Below are 12,105 nucleotides of genomic sequence, written 5' to 3' on the forward strand. Positions count from 1 at the left end.
TCCATTACATAGAGATTGAGTTTACCACTTACAGCACCAACTGTTCACATTTGAGAGTCTAATAAAGAGTTCTTAATGTGTCATAAAAACAGAATAATGGGTTTTAATAATAGGCTTGAGTTTTTTTGGAGATACTGTTAGGTTTGTTTTAGGGCATGTTTTATTTTATTGGCAGTTAAAAAGAAGCTAATCTTTATGTTCATTTAAAACTTTCATATAAGCAATGATCTATTGAAAAACTTGCAAGGTTGAAGCACTAATAGGGACCAGAGAAAGACCATTTCTTGATGAAATTTAGAGTGTGGGATAGCAACTGAAACTAGTTCAGTCTTTATATTTTCATAGAAAAGAACAGAATGATGAAGTGGAGGGTGAAGGAAAAAATAGCATTGTTTAATTCCTTGTCTATTTGAGAAAGCCAACGGCCATATGATAACTAAGAACCAAAACTTTTTCTGAACATAAATCAGATGAGAGTTGAACTGAAGAAATCAGAAGAACTAATAGAGGAGAAAACCTTTTAAAGCGTAATTGTCAAGAGAGGACTGGTGAAACTTACATGAACTGATGCTAAGTGAAATGAGCAGAACCAGGAGATCATTATATACCTCAACAATGATACTGTTTGAGGATGTATTCTGATGGAAGTGGATTTCTTCGATAAAGAGATCTAACTCAGTTTCAATTGATCAAGGATGGGCAGAAGCAGCTACACCCAAAGAAAGAACACTGGGAAATGAATATAAACTACTTGCATTTTTGTTTTTCTTCCCGGGTTATTTATACCTTCTGAATCCAATTTTCCCTGTGCAACAAGAGAACTGTTCAGTTCTGCACACATATATTGTATCTAGCATATACTGTAACCTATTTAACATGTAAAGGACTGCTTGCCATCTGGGGGAGGGGGTGAAGAGAGGGAGGGGAAAAATTGAAACAGAAATGAGTGCAAGGGATAATGTTGTAAAAAATTACCCTGGCATGGGTTCTGTCAATAAAAAGTTATTTTAAAAAAAATTAAAAAAAAAAAAGAGAAAGATACTGGAACAATTTGCCATTTTCTTTTCCAGCTCATTTTACAAATAAGGAAACAGAGATAAACAGGGTGAAGTGATTTGCCCAGGTTCATATTGCTAGTAAGTGTCTAAAGCTGGATTTTAATTCAAATCTTCCTAACTCCAGGCTGGGCACTCAATCCATTGTACCACAAGTTGCATAGTATCTTACATTTATTACCCTTTTTTTATGTGTGCCCTTCTATATGAGTCCTTTTTTTTACATGTTTTTCTCACGTATTATCTTATATATGACTCCTTATATCCCTGTCATTTCTATATTATAACATCTCCATTGCAGCCATGTTCTACATCTCGCTTTAATGGGAACTTTGAATGGTGACCCTAAGACAGTAGGATCTGATAATGAGTTTTTGCCTTATTTTACCCAAAGTAGACTGCCACCTCACTTGATGACTATTTTCAAAATGTCACAGACATATCTGTAACTATCACCTTCTGGCTACCATCTCCCATTAAAATATAAACTCAATTATATCAAGATCTGTTTTACATACTTGCATTTCTATAACCAAAACAGTCTGTGGTAAATAGTAAGCTCTTATTATATAATTGATTATGCATTCACATCCACTTGATCCACTGAGAATTAGTATATTTCTTAGAGAGTGAAATCCCAGGTTAGATTAATGATCTGTTGTTATTTTGTCAATGTATAATTTCATTAAAATTTTGAACTAAATATATTCCCTTGCTCAACATTAAAAGTAAACTTTTACTTTCGATGGGGTTTTTTGAGCTATGTTTTAAAAAGAATTCCTTCTCATCTTTTTTTTTTTTTTTTTTAGAATTTGAGGTACCTTTCTCAAAGGAGGAGCATCTTGGGTTCTATATAAAGAAAAACCTTGTAATAATAAAGAAAAAATGAATTCAAGGAAATGACTAATTCATATCTAAGAAAACTATTTTATATTATACTAAGTTAGAAAAAAGAGCAATTGAGAGCTCAGGACTATTTTAATGGAGAACAGGCTTGGTAATGAGGCATTAGCATGATCCAATACAAAAAAAAAGGAAAAAGAGAAAAAGGGCGGGCTTGTTGTTTGTGCATTTTTGAAGAGGACAAAGGCAATACAAGGGATATATCTTGACTTGTATTTGAATTCAATTTAAGTGAAGCAGAGTTGCACAAAGTCATCTGCCTCACTCTAGTGGTAAGGCAAAAGAAAAAATGCTAAATTTAGAATCGGTGATCCTGGATTTCTCTTTTGCTTCTGCTATTTAGGTAGTCTTCCTCTATTCACTTAACCTTTGTGGGTTTCAGGATGCTCAAATATAAAGGGAAGGGAAGGGAATAGATAACCCCAAAGATTACTCTCCCTTTTTAACATTATGATCCTGCTTTATAAAACTGCAAAGCTAGGTGAAATTCTAGGCATGCAGGAAACAAAGTAGATAGGGCACTGGTGCTGGAGTGAGAAAAACCCGAATTCCCATTTTTCTTCAGACACCTCTTAGCTCTAATATGCAGAATATTCATTCAATCTCTGTTAACTCTCTTTTTGGTCAATTACAAAATAAATACTGTTATGAAAATCAATTAAGTTTACATTTGCAAAACAAATCGACCACAGTAGGTGATTTCTGTAATATAAATATAGATAAAAACATTTTTTTTCCTTGCCTCTCCTATTTCTGATTTCCTTCAAGCTACAGGTCAGGGACCATCTCCTTTATGACACATTCCCCATTTCATCCATTACTACTCCTTTTCTTGAAATTACTTCTTGAAATACTCCTTGTATTTATTTATTAGTGTATAAGTTGTTTATCCATTCCTATCTCCAAAAGAATATAAGCTTCTTGAGGGCATAGAGTGTTTTATTTTTATTTTTGCATTACTAGAGCATGGAGTAGTTCCTTGCTTAGTAAGTCTTTTTAACTAAAAAGATAAAATTTATTTGAGCTAAATTTTGAACAAGAGGATGTATTTCTTCCCTATGTGGCTCTGGTCTGATCACATTCAGTGCATAGTATTATCTGAAAACCTTAAATAAATGTCAAAAGTAAGTCAGAAAGAAGCAAGGTAATAGTTACATAATAAAAAACCCTTCTCTTATAATAGTTAAATAATAATAATAATAAAAAACCCCTTCTCTTACAATAGAAACAAAGAATAAAAACAATTCCATTTATAAAGCCTGACCAAATTGCAATGGTCCTAGACAAGAATCTATAGAATATAAAGGAGGAAGAATTGTTTAGTGTCTAGTAATGGGAGGCAATTAAGGAAAAGAAAATGTAGGCTGCATATCAGGAACAATTTCCTAACAGTCTATTAGGCTGTACATTAGTTTCCCAGGGGAAGGGGTAGAAACCTCATAGCTTTAGTCATTTAAAGCTAGACTGATTCTCAGTGGGTGTGGCAACTCAGAAAGAACTGAAAAATGTAGTCATGAAAGTGTCGAGTTAATTTTTTGCACATTGAAATTCTGACTGCTATATGGACAAGAGTATAATGTCATTGCAGTTGGCACTTTCTATCATATTAAAAACTCCGTCTATTTTTATATGAGTGGTTCTTCACCTTTGTATAACCATTGATGTATTGCCACTAGCAAATGGACATAGTCAGCATTTACAAAGCCAAATTTATATCACTATGGGTTATAGAACACCCACAAAGGTTCCTAATGGAATGCTAACCCCCTGGATGAAAAACCCTTGTGATTATTTAATATATGAAAATGCTATGTAAGTCAAAACTCTTTTTTTGTTTTTAAAATCAACATTCTTTCATGTCATTCTGTCACATTTGGAGCAGATGGGCTTTACTTTTTCAGCCTCCTCTATCATGTTTATTAAGTTATCTTCTCTATTGGTATCTTAGTATATGCAGGGTCAAGAAAGCAACTGATGTTTTAGATAAGACACACAAATGGTCACTTCAATTGCTGCACTATCCATCTTATATAAATGTATGTATATATTTTCATATCATATGTGTATCACATGCTTATATGCATGTTATATATTTTTCCATGCAGTTTCATGCATTTTTAATTCAATGTAGTTCAATCAGGATCTATTAAAAACTTACTCTGATAAAGCTTTTCTGTTAGGTAAATGGGAATATAAAGATAACTATGACAGAGGCCAACAACTCAAAGAAATCAATGGAATACAGTGAAAAAAACACTCACTTATACAGCTAATATTTCTAAAAAGAGTCTCATTTATGAAATATATGAAGAATTGTGTCAAATTTATAGGAATACAAGTCATTCCCCAATTGATAGTCAAAGGATATGAACAATTTTCCATGACGAAATTAAAACCATTTATAATTGTATGAAAAAATGTTCTAAATCACTATTGATTAGATAAATGAAAATTAAAACAATTCTGAATTACCACCTCATACCTCTCAGATTGGCCAAGATCACAGGAAAAGATAATAATAAATATTGGAGGGAATGTGGGAAAACTAGGACACTAATGCATTGTTGGTGGAGTTGTGAAATGATCCAACTATTCTGGGGACCAATTTGGAACTTTGCCCAAAGGGCTATCAAATTGTGCTTGCTCTTTGACCCAGCAATGGCACTGCTGGGCCTCTATCCCAAGAAAATCATAAAGGATGGAAAAGGACCCACATATGCAAAAATGTTTGTAGTAACTACTTTTGTGGTAGCAAAGAATTGGAAACTGAGTAAGTGCCCATCAACGGGAAATGGGTGAATAAGTTGTAATATATGAAGATAATAGAATATTATTGTTCTATTAAAAATGATAAATAAGATGATTTTAGAAAGATCTGGAAAGATTTTCATGAACTGATGCTGAGCTAAACAAGCAGAACCAAAAATACATTGCATGAGATAATAGCAAGATTGTGCAATGATCAACTATGAAAGACTTGGTTCTTTTCAGTGGTTCCAAAGTGATCCAAAGGCAATCTCAATAAACTTTGCATAGAAAACACCATCTAGATCCCAAAAGAGAATTATGGAAATTGAATGTAAATCAACACATGCTATGTTCACTTCTTTTTTTTTTTTTCTTTCCTGTGGTTTTCCTTTTTGTTCGGATTTTTCTCTTGTAACATAATTCATAAAGAAATGTGTATTTTATCAAGCCATTCTCCAATCGATAAATAGTCAAAGGATATGAAGAGACAATTTTCAGATGATGAAATTGAAACTATTTCTACCCATATGAAAAAGTGTTCCAAATCATTATTGATCAGAGAAATGCAAATTAAGACAACTCTGAGATACCACTAGATACCTCTCAGATTGGGTAAGATGACAGGAAAAGATAATAATGAATGTTGGAGGGGATGTGGGAAAACTGGGCCACTGATGTATTATTGGTGGAGTTGTGAATGGATCCAACCATTCTGGAGAGCAATTCGGAATTATACTTAAAAAGCTGTCAAACTGCACATACCCTTTTATCCAGCAGTGTTACTACTACTGGGCTTATATCCCAAAGAGATCTTAAACAAAGGAAAGGGACCCATATGTGCAAAAATGTTTGTGGCAGCCCTTTTTGTAGTGGCAAGAAACTGGATGCCCATCAATTGGAGAATGGCTAAATAAATTGTGGTATATGAATGCTATGGCATATTATTGTTCGGTAAGAAATGACCAGCAGGATGATTTCAGAAAGGCCTGGAGAGACTGACATGAACTGATGTTAAATAAAATGAGCAGAATCAGGAGATCATTATACACTTCAACAACAATACTATATGAGGATCAATTCTGATGGATGTGGCTATCTTCAACAATGAAAAGATCCAAATCAGTTCCAATTGATCAGTAATGAACATAACCAGATACCCAGTGAAAGAACACTGGGAAATGAGTGTGGACCACAACATAGCATTTACACTCTTTCTGTTACTGTTTGCTTGCATTTTTGTTTTTCTTCCCAGATTATTTTTACCTTCTTTCTAAATCCAATTTTTCTTGTTTAGAAAGACAACTATATAAATATATATACATATATTGTATTTAACATATACTATAACATATTTAACATGTATGGGACTACCTGCTATCTAGGGAAGGGGAAGGAAGGAAGGAAGGGGAAAGTTGGAACAGAAATTTTTGCAAGGGTCAATGTTGAAAAATATGCCTATGTTTTGTCAATAAAAAGCTATAAAAAGAAATGTATATTTTAAAATTTAACATATATGCATAACTAGAAAAAATAAAACAATTAATAAAAAAGCATTTAGAGGATCTAGGTTTAGATTTTACCTTTTATACTTAATGTCTATATGATCTTAAATAAATTATTAAACATCCATCAGTTTCAGATTTTTCATTTAAAAAATGAAGAGATTGCATTAGTTTGGCTAATATGTCAAAAAAAAAAAAAAGGAAATGATAATCCCAAAAAGGATATGGGAAAGGAAAACTCATAATTTCTAATGCATTATTGGTAGAGTTGTGAATTGATCCAACCCTTATGGAGAATAATTTTGATCTATGCCCAAAGGGTTATAAAACTGTGCATATCCTTTGATCCAGTGATACCACTACTAAATCTGCATCCCAAAGAAATTTCATAAGAAGGAAAAGAATCTATTTGCCCAAAAATATTTGCAACAACTTTCTTTGTGTTAACTAAAAATTAGAAATTGAGAGGATTCATCAATTCATCAATCAGAGAATATGTGAACGAGTTATAGTACATGATCATAATGGAATATATTGTACTATAAGAAATGAGGAGCAGGATGCTTTCAGAAAAATATTTGGAAAGACTAACAGGAACTGATAAGGAGTAAAATGAGCAGAACTAGAAAAAAAAAACATTTTACACATTAATAGTAATATTGTACAATGAACAACTATGAGTGATTTAATCATTCTCAGCAATACAATAGTCCAAGATGGTCCCAAAGGACTTATAATTAAAAATGCTATCCACCACCACCAGGGAAATAGCTGACAATATCTGAATACAGACTAAAGCACACAATTTTTTGCTTGCTCTTTTTTTGTTCAAATTTTCTTTCACAAAATGACTACTTTGGAAGACATGATTGTATATGTATAATCTATATTATATTGCTTACAATCTGAGGGAGAGAGGAGAAAAGGAGAAAAACTCAAACAAAAAATGTTTAAAAGTGCTTTTTCATGTTATTGGGGGAAATAATATTTTTTAAAACGAAGGGTTTGGACTAGATGCTTTCAGAGTGCCCTATGCCCAATGCTTGATATTTGTTGAATATACTGGTTCCAGCTCCAGATCTGTAATTCCAGTGGAAGACAGGACAAATATACAAATAACTATGATATAAAATGGAATATGTTATGTGCAGAGAAGGAATCCACACAAAGTCACTTGAGAAACTTGAAGAGAGAAAAATTCATTTTTAGCTAGGATTATTAGGGAAGGTTTTATGAAAGCTAGAAATCACAGTACATGGAATGCTATTATTGAAATCAGAAAGACCTGCATTCAAATTCCAACTCACCACAAAAATTAAGTGGACAAATTATTTAACTTTTCTCTGCCTCACTTCCCTCATATATGAAATGGGGATTAAAACTATCTCAGAGGGCTATCATGAGAATTAATTGAATTAGTGTATAAAACTGATTTTCAGCTTATTTGGGGAGAAGGGAAAATAAGGGGGACTGATAATAAATGAGCATAAAATTAAAAATAAAAGAAATATGAAAAATGATTTTAAAAAGGTGAAATATATATCTAATAGATAAAATCAAAGAAAAATAATTAGAATAGAAAAGGGGAAATAAGGCCTCTCATTGAATGTAGTGCTTGAGCTGCATCTTAAGTGAAAGAATTTCCATACCTGAAAGTGAGGAAGGAGAGGAGACTCAGTCTTAGAATCTTACAATCTTTCAACCTATCCATTACTGGAATGCTCTTTAAGGATGCAGAATTAGCTTCTTGACATGATGAAGCAATGGAGGAGAATTTTTGTGGAAATATAATTATGTTTCAATTATAATAAAATAATTTTAGCAGAGTTGTTAATTAGATTCCAGCATTAATTATGATGTATATAAAGGTGTACCTATAGTATTAATTTGACAGACACATTCAATATCTACTGTATAGTATGCTTTTCCTGAATTTTCCTGATTTTTCCTCTATTCCCCAATAATTCTATAACTTTAGAGGCAGTATAGTATAGGGAAAAGAGAATTGTCCTTGAATTTGGGAAGACCGGTTTTCAAGTCCTGCCTCTTAAACATACTGGCTATGTGATTCTGTGTAGGTCACTTAACAAATCTCTAAGACTATACATTTCAGAGAATGTGTAACTCACCCACTGAACTGAACACATTCTCAACTGAAAATTTCATATAACAATAAAATCACAAATCAAGTTCCTAAGACTATAGATATACTATATGTCTGTGTATGTATATATGTAGATATAGTGTAAATACAATCACAATCACAAAATGCAGTTAATATATGCCAGGCCAGGTAAGTTCATGAGATCAAAAGAAAAAGCAAAAACAGTCAATGTTTTCAAGAAGTTTACATTCTAATGAGGAGGACATGTAAATAAATAGGTAAAATATTTTTAAAAATATATAGGTAAATAAATGTAAATACATAGCAATATATATATATACACTAAAGGGGAGATTTAGGGATCTTTACTTATATGGAATAATCTGATTTATAAGATTTTTGAATTCTTGATCAAAAAAAGTATCAATGTTCCTGTTCTCATCATTCTTATGGAAAATGATTTTTGCCTTAAGGTAAAGCTTTTGGATAGGCATCATAGTAAAAAATAGAAATTTTTAAAAATCAAACTCAGTGATTCATGAATGCTTGCAAGATTAAAATTTCAAATGACTTTTAGAGAGACAAATCTGATTAAGAATAAGAAGTTGGGATGAAATCAAGTGTAGTAGAAAGCATAAAATTCTTAATCCTTTGGAACACCCTAATTCATCTATAATAATATTTATAACTAAGGTGTGTTATATGTCCTCACCCAACATTAGGTTGCCTAGGTACAAAAAGGTTAAGAGAATGCTAATACTAACATGGGCACTAGGGGAACTGAATAAGCTTCCTGTATTACTGTTAGACAAGCTGTTAAAAATTTAGGCAAAGGGAAAAAAAAAAGACTACCAGTTTGACAGCACAGATAAGACTTAGTATCCAAGGTTTATAATTTTGGGAAACAAATTTGGACACATAGTAATAAGACATAAGATTATTATAAACTTCAGATTTTAAAACCAAACTTGAAGAACGTAGAGCTTAGGAGAAAAAAAGAGAAAAGACATGAAAAAAACCAAAAGCCCATAGAACTCTTAAGAAGCAACTTTTGCAAATCACTATTGATCAGAGAAATGCAAATTAAGACAACTCTGAGATATCACTACACACCTGTCAGATTGGCTAAGATGACAGGAAAATATAATGATGAATGTTGGAGGAGATGTGGGAAAACTGGGACACTGATGCATTGTTGGTGGAGTTGTGAACGAATCCAACCATTCTGGAGAGCAATCTGGAATTATGCCCAAAAAGTTATCAAACTGTGCATACTCTTTGATCCAGCAGTGTTACTTCTGGGCTTATATCCCAAAGAAATACTAAAGAAGGGAAAGGGACCTGTATGTGCCAAAATGTTTGTGGCAGCCCTGTTTGTAGTGGCTAGAAACTGGAAATTGAATGGATGCCCATCCATTGGAGAATGGCTGGGTAAATTGTGGTATATGAATGTTATGGAATATTATTGTTCTGTAAGAAATGATCAGCAGGATGAATACAGAGAGGCTTGGAGAGACTTACATGAACTGATGCTAAGTGAAATGAACAGAACCAGGAGATCATTATACACTTCAACAACGATACTGTATGAGGATGTATTCTGATGGAAGTGGATTTCTTTGACAAAAAGACCTAACTGAGTTTCAATTGATAAATGATGGACAGAAGCAGCTACATCCAAAGAAAGAACACTGGGAAATGAATGTAAACTATTTGCATTTTTGTTTTTCTTCCCGGGTTATTTTTACCTTTTGAATCCAATTCTCCCTGTGCAACAAGAGAACTGTTTGGCTCTGCAAACATATATTGTATCTAGGATATACTGCAACATATCTAACATATATAGGACTGCTTGCCATCTAGGGGAGGGGGTGGAGGGAGGGAGGGGAAAAATGGGAACAGAAGTGAGTGCAAGGGATAATGTTGTAAAAAAAATTACCCTGGCATGGGTTCTGTCAATAAAGTTATTATAAAATAAAATTAAAAAAAAAGAAGCAACTTTTGTGGGAAATTATAAGAGAAGAAAATAAGTACTAGGTGGGCTTGATGGAGATTTTCTAGTATGTAAAGGTTGTTCATTTTTTGTTTATTTGTTTTTTAACCTTGGAGGACTTTGAAGGGGAACACTTACAATCCCACCCCCAACTGCCATGAGACAACCACAGAAAGGGAGCTTAGAGAGTTGTATTTTCAAAAGAGCTCTAGCATCTATTGGTAACTGAGATTTTTCCTTTTGTCTGCCTTTACAACTCTGACCAAATTAAAGATTAAAGAAAAAAAAAACACGAAAAAGAAAGAAATCTCTTTTTTAACTTGAAGAAATTTTGTGGCATTATAAAAGAGACACTAAAACAGAACATAATTCCCTCCCCTGGTTCTAGAGGGTGAGAGGTACTTTTGTTTTAATATAAATTTATTTTATTTATTAGAGAATAAGTAGAATTAAATCTACTTAGAAATGATTCAACAGAATTTAATTGTTTAGATAAAGCAGTACCTAAGTTACTTAAATTGAAATATACTATGCAACTCTGGGAGTAAAAATCAGTATTGTATAATGAAATCTGTATAGGGGAGATTCAGTGAAATATAGATAAGAATATGATTAAAAAATAAGATGAAATGGTAAATTAGAGAAGTGTTCAGCCAAGTCCTCTCTCCAAACAATCCTAAAATAACATTTCAAATCACATTCTGGAGCAGCAGGAAAAAAAAAAAAAAAAAAAAAAAAAAGGCCTAGTGAAACAATTTTTCATTCCAGGACAATTGAGGAGGTCACCATGAAAAATCTATTTCACCACGTCAGTGATGGGGTGGATATGGAGTATAGGGTAGAAAATGTAGAAACAGGTCACACTCTGGCAAGGGAACAGTGGCAGCATTGGCAACTTCAGCAACTTCCAGAGATCTCAGCCCAGAGATGATGGGGTGGGGGTGAAGTGGAAAAAAACAAAACAAAACAAAGCTAGTGATAAGGAGAATGTAGAGGAATCCTCACTGGTGCTAGGTTCAGAGACTTTTTGCATTGTTTACGTGCAGTTCCGGGTCACTGTCTCAGAGCCAAAAAGACCAATAGCATGTATGATCTTAGAGAATCAAGGACTCTAGTAATGGTTACAGGATGGAAATAAATGCTTACAATTACAGTCAGATCTAAAATGACAATATTGCCTAAATTAATCGACTTATTTAGTGCTATACTAATCAAACTCCCAAGAAATTATTTTATAGATCTAGAAAAAATAGTACCAATAGTAATATCTGGAAGAACAAAGGTCAAGAATTTCAAGGGAATTAATGGAAAAAAAATGCTAATGAAGGTGGCCCAGCTGTGCCAGACCTAAAACTATATTAAAAAACAGCAGTCAACAAAATCATTTGGTACTGGCTAAGAAATAGATTAGCTTATCAGTGGAATAGGTTAGGATCATAGGACCAAATAATCAATGACTATAGTAATCTAGTATTTGACAAATCCAAAGATCCCAGCTTTTGGGATAAGAATTCACTATTTGACAAAAACTGCTGGGAAAATTGGAAACTAGTATGGAAGAAATTAGGACTCTACCCATCTAATGTCACATACCAATATAAAATCTAAATGGGTTCATGATTTAGACATAAAGAGTGATATAAGCAAATTAGAGGAACATAGGATAGTTTACTTCTCAGATCTATGGAGAAGGAAGGAATTTGTGTCCAAAGAAGAATTGGAACTCATAACTTAACACCAGATAAATAATTTTGATTACATTAAGTTAAAAAAAATTTGGAAAAACAAAATTAATGCAGA

This window comes from Antechinus flavipes, chromosome 4 (assembly GCF_016432865.1).
Source record: "Antechinus flavipes isolate AdamAnt ecotype Samford, QLD, Australia chromosome 4, AdamAnt_v2, whole genome shotgun sequence".
Taxonomy (NCBI): domain Eukaryota; kingdom Metazoa; phylum Chordata; class Mammalia; order Dasyuromorphia; family Dasyuridae; genus Antechinus; species Antechinus flavipes.